Source organism: Mus musculus, chromosome 3 (genome assembly GCF_000001635.26).
Source record: "Mus musculus strain C57BL/6J chromosome 3, GRCm38.p6 C57BL/6J".
NCBI lineage: Eukaryota > Metazoa > Chordata > Mammalia > Rodentia > Muridae > Mus > Mus musculus.
The window spans coordinates 19,361,912-19,373,486 of record NC_000069.6 but is presented as its reverse complement, the minus strand read 5'-3'; positions in this window follow the sequence as shown (position 1 = coordinate 19,373,486).

Here is an 11,575-nt window from a genome sequence, read left to right as displayed (position 1 = left end):
AGCTTCACCTGCACCATGCCTGCCTGGATGCTGCCATCCTCCTGCCTTGATGATAATGGACTGAACCTCTGAACCTGTATACCAGTCCCAGTTAAATGTTGTTCTTGTAAGCGTTGCCTTGGTCATGGTATATGTTCACAAAAGTAAAACTCTAAGACAAGGATCTACCTTCTTAATGTCCACTAAACATAAGCCTCTGAAAGCAAGACTGTTACATAGCTGAAGGACTATGAATGGAAACAAAACATGATACTTACCACCTGTCTTAGTCAGGGTTTCTATTCCCGCACAAATATCAGGACCAAGAAGCAAGTTGTGGAGCAAAAGGGTTTATTCAGCTTACACTTTCATACTTCTGATCATCACCAAGGAAGTCAGGTCTGCAACCCAAGCAGGTCAGAAAGCAGGAGTTGATGCAGAGGGCATGGAAGGATGTTCTTTACTGGCTTGCTTTCCCTGACTTGCTCAGCCTGCATAGAACCAAGACTACCACCCACAAGGGGAACTCCCTCCTTGATCACTAATTGAGAAAATGCCTTGCAGCTGGATCTTGTGGAGGCATTTCCCCAACTGAAGCTCCTTTCTCTGTGATAACTCCAGCCTGTGTCAAGTTGACACAAAACTAGCCAGTACACCACCTAACTTGTGAAAAAACACTTTTTCAGCAGAATGTAACAAATGTGGATTTTCTAGTAACAGAAGCAACTTATAGTGTAGTAAACATTTTCAACAATTCTATCAACAGTTCACTTTATCTGACTGTTAACACTGTCTGAGTAAAACATACTGTATCATAAATAAACAGTGAAAATCATTTCAGCAGCAGTATATCTTCTACAGCTATGTGTTCCCTCCCAAGAACCACAAATCCATGTGAATATAATTACAGCATCATAATTATACAAGCATCATCACATATTTAAAAGACATTAATTGGGGCACACCTTTAGCTTTTACTGGATGAGGAGTTACATTCCAACAGCAATAGCAGTAATTCACCTAATTACATATTTGTGTATAGGGTTTACTTAGCCTAAATTATCTGACAGTTCAAATATATTTTACTGCCTTGTAAAGTTTCAAATTTCAGACTGTCACCATGTTACCAGAATAAAAATAATAACAATGCAAAAAGATAGAAAGGAAGTTGTGTACTTTTTTTGTTTTTGTTTTCTTGTTTTTTTTTTTCTTTTTTGGTTTTTGTTTTTTGTTTGTTTGTTTTTTGGTTTTATGAGACAGGGTTTCTCTGTGTAGCCCTGGCTGTCCTGGAACTCATTTTTTAGACCAGGCTGGCCTTGAACTCAGAAATCCACCTGCCTCTGCCTTCTGAGTGCTGGGATTAAAGGTGTGTGCCACCACTGCCTGGCATTGTGTAGTTTTTAAAAATGGCTCCTATCAACTTAAAGCTCCTAGAAACTCAATCCCCATGCTGCCTCTCTGAATTCTGCTGTTGAGAAACTGAGTTTAACAAGAAATTCTAAGAAGATAAGTGACTCCCTTAGGATCACTAGTCTTCTAAAATCAGAACCCAAACCATATATCTTATCTGCCAATTCCAGGATGCTAAGGAAGAGGTATTGCACCTTACTTGCTCCTGTTCTCTGTGGAAGGGTTAACACAGCACCTGCTAAAATAACTATCTACTGGACTAGAGTCCCAGCCTGAAGTTCTACTTATTTAGTCCTTACAAGGATTGTATGGTATGATCACAGCTACTATTCAGACAGCAGTCGATTTCTCAGCCTATCTGGTCCTTCCTGTGACCCCAACTCAACACACAATCCAGGGACAAGAGAGAATTTAGTGGCCATCTTCACCTGCTTATTGGTTGTGAACAGTATGCATTCCTGGTTCCTGGTGTTGGGTATTTTTGTCAGACCTACTGTCAAAGACTTTAACCATCACTCTGGCTAATGATAACAAACTTTAAACTTAACTTGAGTGAATTATATTACTTCTCATTTTTGTGGTGTGCATGTATATATGGTAGATGGACATGTGTGTGTGCATGGGTGTGTGCTCAGGTACACACACACACACACACACCCCGCAGAGGAGGACATCAGGTGCCTTTGTCTATTACTTCACATCTTATTTTGTGACAAGGTTTTCACTGAACCAGAAGCTTGTGGTTTTGAGTAGACTGGCCAGCCAGCAATCTCTGAGGACCCAGATGTCTCCAGCCTCCAATGTGGGGATTACAGAAACCTGCAGAAATGTGGGACTTTTATGTGGATGCTGGGGATTTAAACTCAGCCCTTCTTGCTTTCACAGCAAGCCTTTTTAACTACTGACTCATCTTTCCAGACTCTATTATCTGAACATGCTTAATATAACATATAACAGGAAATTAGAGATAAAAAAATGGAGCAGAAATGTTTATATCCATGGGTCTAGGCTGTTCTCATCAACTTTGGCCAGAGAAGTTTCTTTTGCAGTGGTCAGCAGTTGGCAGAGAGATGCAAAACTGGTCAAACGCTGAGGATAAGTATGCTGGCTAGATTTATGTCCACTTCACACAAGCTATAGTCATCTGAGAAGTAATTCTGACTGAGAAAATGCTTCCAAAATATTGGATTATAGGCAGACCTGTAGAGTGTTTTCATAATTAGTGATGGGTAGGGGAGGGTCCAGCCCATGAGGGTGGTTCCTTCCCTAGGCTGGTGGCCCTAGAGTCTATAATAAAGAGCAGGCTGAGCAAACCATAAGTAGCCAGCCAGTAATCAGCATTCCTCCATGGCCTCTATATCTACTCCTTCTTCCAGGTTTCCAACCTGTTTGAGTTCCAATTCTGACTTTTTTTCAATGATGAACAGTAGACATATAAGCCATATAAACCCAACTTGCTTTTGGCCATGGAGTTTCATCACACCTATAGTAATCTTGACTAGGACAATAGTGGTCAACTCCAAATGGGATGTCTACATTATCATGATCACTATCATAACCAATGCACAGGAAACACTGTGGATGAAGAATAAAAAGAACTGTAAGAATCAGAGGATGGGGAGAGGAGCAGAGAAATGCTGTCTTCTGCACATGACATGGCTATTGCAATCATGATCTCACAGTATCTGTGGTTAGCAGCAAGATCTACACAAGAGCAAGCCATTCAAAATTTTGATATAAATGGAACAGATGATTTCCAGTCCCTACTCTGTCCTGCGGAGCTGTTGGCAGTGAATGGTTGCAGGGGAAGGAAGATTATTCTTCACAGCACATGTGGCCCACTGATAGGTTTCCCATGCTCCTACGGATGACCCCTCACCATGCTTGGGCAGCACTCACATGAAGTGGGATTGAATATGTTGGAAAGGACATGGTAAATGTTGCTCTGATGGGGAAGTAGGGGTAAATGCAGTTATGTTTCATTAAATACATGAATGCAATTTTCAAAAGTAAAAATAGTTTAAAACAAGAAAAGTAGAATAGAAGATACCAGATTTGAAGAAGTTAAAATTGAATACTGCATTTATAGTAGTATCTTTGAAAATATGGCAGAAGTAAGAGGAGAACCTTGCATAACATGGTGTGTGTTTCTCTGACCCCACCTCAAAAATGAAACAAACAGAGTTGTCTGCAAACACATATTTTCCTGGCAGCAAGTAATACCAGGAGGATTTTAAAGTTTTCTGGTTTGAATATGAATCTATTGTAAATTGAGACAACTTAGGTCAAGAGGTCAGGTGAGGAATTTAGAACTCTCCTGCATGGTGAGGATTTCTGTTTCACTCAGGTGAAAAATCTTTCTGCCTGTGCCCAGCAAAATTAGGCTCTGCCTCTGCGTGTCATAGCAAACCACAGAGTAGGCCCAAGTTAGCTCAGATAGTAGAGTAAATGAAGGTGTAGCACAATTAATTTAACACACACAGACTTATGGACATCTTTAAAATACCATTTGTATAAAACTTTAGCGTTCATAAGAATTGTTTTTGCACATATTACTGAAATACACTGGATCTTTCAACACACAGATTAGACAAGATGAGTAGGTGTGAGCAGAGAATTGTTTAAAATGTAATTTGATCCCTGTACTCCACAGCTTAGTTTTTAGTGAAATGTATAGTATGTGGGGAAATTCCCAAGTAATTATGAAATCATATCTGTGTTGAGTGATGGAGACAGAGAGAGTCTCAATTTGGGTCTTGAGTGCACCTCAAAAGTCTATATGCTAAAGGTCTGGATCCCAGCCCATGCCATTTCTGAGAAGCTGTGAAATTGTTAAGTCTGGGGTAAATGAAAGAAGATTATGTCACTGGAAACATGCCCTTAAGGAAGATGTTGGAACCCTTGTCCTTCTCTTTCACTTCCTCTTTGTTTCACCACTGTTATAAGGTGACCAGCTTCTTCAACCATATCTTCTACAATGATGCCCTTGCTGGCCCCAAAACATAAGGCCAACAGATGATGGGCTAAAACCTCCAGAACTGTGGCTCAGAAAAACGGTTCATCTTTTTAAGCACACTGTCTCATGTGTTTTGTTATAGTATGGAAAACTGACTAATACAAGTACAGGAGATTGAGCACCCAACAGCAGAGCACAGCCTAGGTAATGGTTAGGGAATGAGAGTAAAGCTGCACACGAGGAGTGCCTGAGATGGAAAAGCACCCAGTTCATACTAGGAAATGAGAGCATACTTGCTTTAACTCTTTGGGTACACATCTTGAACAGAATGTCTCTGTCATGATATAATTATACAATTTACTTTAAGAGATCTGGTCCATATTGTTTTCTTTATTGACTGCACCATTTTATATTTCTACATGCAATGTCCTCTTCTTAGAAGAAGAAAAAGCAGTGCTATGGAGATGGCTTAGTGGTTACGGGTGCTAGTTACCCTGATGACCCAAGTTCAATTCCTGGGACCCACATATAAAACCTGAATATACACTACAGCAGAAGAAATGAAAGACCTTACCTTAACAAGGGAGAAGGGAACCAATTCCCCCCAGATAGTCCTCTGACCTCCACACATGTACTGTGGCACATATTCCTGTGTATATACATAACCACACGCAAACACACACACACACACACACACACACACACACACACACACGGGGGGGGGGCTGTACCAATAAATAAAATTTTAAGAAAAAAAAAGAACATGTGTGCTTTGCAGTGAGGAGTCCATTTTTGAAATATGCTGTGAATTTTGGCTCCCTCCTGAGATATACTATACAATGGCCTAGCATCTGGAATCAAAAGACAAGTTGTGTGAAATGAGAAAGGAAAGACAGGAAGACCATGGTTCATGGTTCACTTCAGGATAAGCCTCCTTTAAGGATTCCATCATAATACTTCATGCATCAATAAGTATTTGTCAACAGTCTCAGGCAAAGCCAGAACAGTGGGTAGAATCCATATGACTTCACTTATTCACATCAGGAAAAGGTGAATGCCCAAAATGTCAAACAGTCTGGTTCCAGAAGACAGCAACCAGCATCTGTTTTAAAAAAAAAAAAAAGTTTCCTTGTGTATCTTGATGCAGCTGGAATATCAGCGGTTGGCACATAAGCATCCCAGCTGCCTTCCTGTTCTGACTCACTTCTTTATGACTGTGGGCAGACCTCTGGCTACAGGGAGTTTTAGCATTTTGTTTACAGAATGGAAGTCGCTTTTGCCTCACCTGGTTTTTGTGAGGGTGAATGAAGAGCAGCACTTTGCAGCAATAAATAACTGTTCAATGCTGACAATGTTATGATCTTGAGTCATGTTATATTATCCTTGGCGAGTCTCTATGTAATTTCTCATACCAAAAGAATTAGAATGCTTTCTTTCATATGCATAAAAGGTGGTGTAAGTTATGTTTAGGGATGCAGTGGATCTAAAAAAATAGAACACATGAAGTTGGGAAAGTAAAGAGTTGGGATAGAAGAGGAATTGGAAGGGAGGCAATGGAGGAGTTAATGTATTCAAATTGCAGTATATGTTTATAAAAAATTTCCCAAAGCATTAAAGGTGGGTTAGTATAATAGAAAACACTTATCTGAAGCCCAATGCCAGTTCTGGTACATACTGGCTAGATACCAGTGGGTGGCTAAGCTGGTTTCTTCACCTAGGTGGAAACAGTTCTTTACAATTCTATTATTATTTTATGTATTAAATAACACTGGGGAATTCATACGTTAGTATCTATTACAGAGCAAATTTGCAACTGTTTCTTTCCTGCTTTTAACTTCCTTTCTTTGAAGAGAAAAATGTTTCTGTGCTATGTGTAAGGAAGTGGTGTGAATTTACAAGTGTGATTAGAGATCTTAGCTTCACAGATGCTGGTGTGCATTAGAAACACTTGGCCATGTGGTAAGATACAGACTTGGACTCAGTGGGTCTGGGAGTATACCCAAGATTAATCATTTTTAGCCTGTTTCCGTGTGATGCCAGCACAGCAGGTCCATGAACCACAGTGAGCTGCAGGGTCCAAAGGGGATGCAGCTAGCTTACTGGCCTGCTATCTGTATCAGAAAGACTGAGCTAGTGTCAAGATTATGAGTGGGAAGGTTTTCTTGCTTTCTAAAGGAGGATACAAAGAGTAGGATACAAAGTTACTGCTTGGTATCATTTACATCTCTTGACCCAGAAATAAGGATCATATTTCTACTGTAGAAAAATCTAGAATTATTCTTAGCAGAGTGGGTTTGGTAACAACTCATTCAAGGCTCTTGTGAGAATGCTAAGAAAAAATATAGGTAAATAAAAAATAAAACAAGATGACAAAACAATGTCTTCTTAGCTGGCGTGGTGATTGTGGAAGCCCATTTGTCATACTGATGTGTACAACAGAGGCCATGATGGCAGGCAATTCAGCCTAACCAAAAGCTCACCACTTTAACCTTTCCCAGGTATATAGGTCACTGTCACTAAGAATGGCATCACTGTTGTCTATCCAGCACCACTACACGTTTTCAGGATGTTATCCTACCCCAACTACAACTCTGTCAACTAATAACTCACTGTTTGTCTTCCTGCTAATCACCACTCTGTCTTCAGCCTCTGCAAATTTGCTTTTTCATGTCTTTGTACAAGTAAAATTAAACACTTTATCCCTTTGTGTTTAATTCATATAGTATGGTGCTTTCAAGGTTCACTCCCATTATTACAAATATCAGAATTCCATCCTTCCATAGGCTAAGTAATATTCCATAATCTGCATGTTCTACATTTTGTTTATCTATTCATTGGTTGATGTGTATTCTGACAGAGCTTATTTTCTCCTTTCTTCCAGAGACATGTTAAAAGTCTGGTAAATTTCCTCTTCTGGGCTTTGGTTTCCTTGATTCCTCCTGTCCCTGGGTAGTGGTAGGCCCAGGTATAAGTTCTCAGCCACCTGTTCATCTCCTTGGTGTCAGCTGTTACATTATCAAGACCATTAGTTTCTTTTCTAGATGCTGTGACAAAATGTCCCAATGAAAGGAGCTTAACCCTCCGAGACTAGTCTGCAAAGGTGAGTGTGCAGACTACAGAAGCTACACAGCATCTGGGACAGACCCCATTTCGGGCTCCAGACAGCCAGGCACCTTCCCCGCCAGCAGAGAGTTGTATCCCCCACCCCACCCCCGGAAGAGCTCTGTTGCTGAGCACCTGGGGGAGTCATCTTGGGTCCCGGATCCCTCAGTGACTAGTTTGCACAGGTGAGAGTGTGGACTACAGAAGCAACACAGCTTCTGGGACAGACAGAAGCAACACAGCTTCTGGGACAGGCTCTGTTTCAGGCCTTCATCTTCAGCCAGGAGGCAGGTCCGAACTCCAGATATCTGTGCACCTTCCCTGCAAGAGGAGAACTTGCCTTCAGAGAGTATTCTGATCACTGAAACTCAGGAGAGAGCTACACTCCCAGGTCTGCTGACAGAGGCCAATAGAATCACAGGAGGAACAAGCTCCAACCAGAGACAACTGTAACAACTAACTCCAGAGATTACCAAATGGCGAAAGGCAAACGTAAGAATCTTACTAACAGAAACCAAGACCACTCACCATCATCAGAACCCAGTACTCTCACCTCAGCCAGTCCTGGATACCCCAACACACCCGAAAAGCAAGACTCAGATTTAAAATCATATCTCTTGATGCTGGTAGAGGACATCAAGAAGGACTTTAATAACTCACTTAAAGAAATACAGGAGAACACTGCTAAAGAGGTAGAAGTCCTTAAAGAAATACAGGAAAACACAACCAAACATGTGATAGAATTGAACAAAACCATACAAGATTTAAAAAGGGAAGTAGACAAAATAAAGAAAACCCAAAGTGAGACAACGCTGGAGATAGAAACCCTAGAAAAGAAATCTGGAACCATAGATGCAAGCATCAGCAACAGAATACAAGAGATGGAAGAGAGAATCTCAGGTGCAGAAGATTCCATAGAGAACATGAACACAACAATCAAAGAAAATGCAAAATGCAAAAAGATCCTAACTCAAAACATCCAGGAAATCCAGGACATAATGAGAAGACCAAACCTACGCATAATAGGAGTAGATGAGAATGAAGATTCTCAACTTAAAGGGACAGCAAATATATTTAACAAAATTATAGAAGAAAACTTCCCAAACCTAAAGAAAGAGATGCCCATGAACATACAAGAAGCCTACAGAACTCCAAATAGACTGTACTAGAAAAGAAATTCCTCCCAACAAATAATAATCAGAAAAACAAGTGCACTAAATAAAGATAGAATATTAAAAGCAGTAAGGGAAAAAGGTCAAGTAACATATAAAGGCAGGCCTATCAGAATTACACCAGACTTCTCACCAGAGACTATGAAAGCCAGAAGATCCTGGACAGATGTTATGCAGACCCTAAGAGAACACAAATGCCAGCCCAGGCTACTATACGCAGCAAAACTCTCATTTACCATAGATGTAGAAACCAAAGTATTCCATGATAAAACCAAATTCATACAATATCTTTCCACAAATCCAGCCCTTCAAAGGATAATAATGGAAAAACACCAACACAAGGATGAAGACTACACCCTAGGAAAAGCAAGAAAGTAATCCTTCAACAAAGCTAAAAGAAGACAGCCGCAAGAACAGAATCCCAACTTTAACAACAAAAATAACAGGAAGCAACAATTTCTTTTCTTTAATTTCTCTTAACATTAATGGACTCAATTCCCCCAATAAAAAGACATAGACTAATAGACTGTCTACACAAACAGGCCCCAACATTTTGTTACTTACAGGAAACCTACCTCAGGGAAAAGGACAGATACTACCTCAGAGTGAAAGGCTGGAAAACAATTTTCCAAGCAAATGGTCCGAAGAAACAAGCTGGAGTAGCCATTCTTATATCGAATCAAATTGACTTCCAACCCAAAGTAATCAAAAAAGACAAGGAGGGGCACTTCATACTCATCAAAGGTAAAATCTACCAAGATGAACTCTCACTTCTGAATATCTATGCTCCAAATACAAGGGCAGCCACATTCATTAAAGAAACTTTAGTAAAGCTCAAAGCACACATTGCACCACACACAATAATAGTGGGAGACTTCAACACCCAACTTTCACCAATGGACAGATCCTGGAAACAAAAACTAAACAGAGACACATGGACACTAACAGAAGTTATGAAACAAATGGATTAAATTGCTATCTATAGAACATTTTATTCTAAAACAAAAGGATATACCTTCTTCTCAGCGCCACGTCGTACCTCCTCCAAAATTGACCATATAATTGGTCACAAAACAGGACTCAACAGATACAAAAATATTGAAATTATCCCATGCATCCTATCTGATCACCATGGACTAAGGCTGATCTTCAATAACAACATAAATAATAGAAAGCCAACATTCACATGGAAACTGAACAACATTCTACTCAATGATTCCTTGGTCAAGGATGAAATAAAGAAAGAAATTAAAGACATTTAGAGTTTAATGAAAATGAAGCTACAACATACCCAAACTTATGGGACACAATGAAAGCAGTCCTAAGAGGAAAACTCATAGCCCTGAGTGCCTCCAAAAAAACTAGAGAGAGCATACACTAGCAGACTGACAGCACACCTAGAAGCTCTAGAACTAAAGGAAGCAAATTCACCCAAGAGGAGTAGACGGCAGTAAATAACCAAACTCAGGGCTGAAATCAACCAAGTGGAAACAAAAAGAACTATTCAAAGAATCAACCAAACCAAGAGCTGGTTCTTTGAGAAAATCAACAAGATAGAGAAATCCTTAGCCAGACTAACTAGAGGGCACAGGGACAGTATCCTAATTAACAAAATCAAAAATGAAAAAGGAGACATAACAACAGAACCTAAGGAAATCCAAAACATCATCAGATCCTACTACAAAAGGCTATACTCAACAAAACTAGAAAACCTGGATGAAATGGACAACTTCCTAGACAGACACCAGGTACCAAAGTTAAATCAGGATCAGATTAATGATCTAAACAGTCCCATTTCCCCTAAAGAAATAGAAGCAGTCATCAATAGTCTCTCAACCAAAAAAAAAAAAAAAAAAAGCCCAGGACCTGATGGGTTTAGTGCAGAGTTCTATCAGACTGTCAAAGAAGACCTAATTCCAACTCTTTTCAAACTATTCCACAAAATAGAAACAGAAGATACTCTACCCAATTCATTCTATGAAGCCACAAGAGAAGAATGGACACAGAAAATGTGGTACATTTACACAATGGAGTACTACTCAGCTATTAAAAACAATGGGTTTATGAAATTCTTGCACAAATGGATGTATCTAGAGGATATCATCCTGAGTGAGGTAACGCAATCACAAAAGAATTCACTCGATATGCACTCACTGATAAGTGGATATTAGCCTAGAAACATAGAACACCCAGAATACAATTTGCAAAACAAGAAAATCAAGAAGAGGGAAGACCAATGGGTGGATACTTCATTCCTCCTTAGAATAGGGAATAAAATACCCATGAAAGGAGTTATAGAGACTAAGTTTGGAGCTAAGATGAAAGGATGGACTATCCAGAGACTACCCAACCTGGGGATCCATCCCATAATCAGCTACCAAACCCAGACACTATTGCATATGCCAGAAAGATTTTGCTGAAGGGACCCTGTTATAGCTGTCTCATATCTCGTGTCTCGTATGAGGCTCTGCCAGTGCCTGGAAAATACAGAAGTGAATGCTCACAGTCATCTATAAGATGGAACACAGGGCCCCCAATGGAGAAGCTAGAGAAAGCACCCAAGAAGCTAAAGGGGTCTGCAACCCTATAGGTGGAACAACAATATGAACTAAACAGTACCCCCAGACTCATATCTCTAGCTGCACATGTAGCAGAAGATGGCCTAGTCGGCCATCACTGGGAAGAGAGGCCCCTTGCTATTGCAAGCTTATATGTCCCGGTACAGGGGAATGCCAGGGCCAAGAAGCATGAGTGGGTGGATAGGGGAGCAGGGCAGACGGAGGGTATAGGGAACATTCGGGATAGCATTTGAAATGTATATAAAGGAAATATCTAAGAAAGAAAGAAAGAAAGAAAGAAAGAAAGAAAGAAAGAAAGAAAGAAAGAAAGAAAGAAAGAAAGGAAGGAAGGAAGGAAGGAAGGAAGGAAGGAAGGAAGGAAGGAAGGAAGGAAGGAA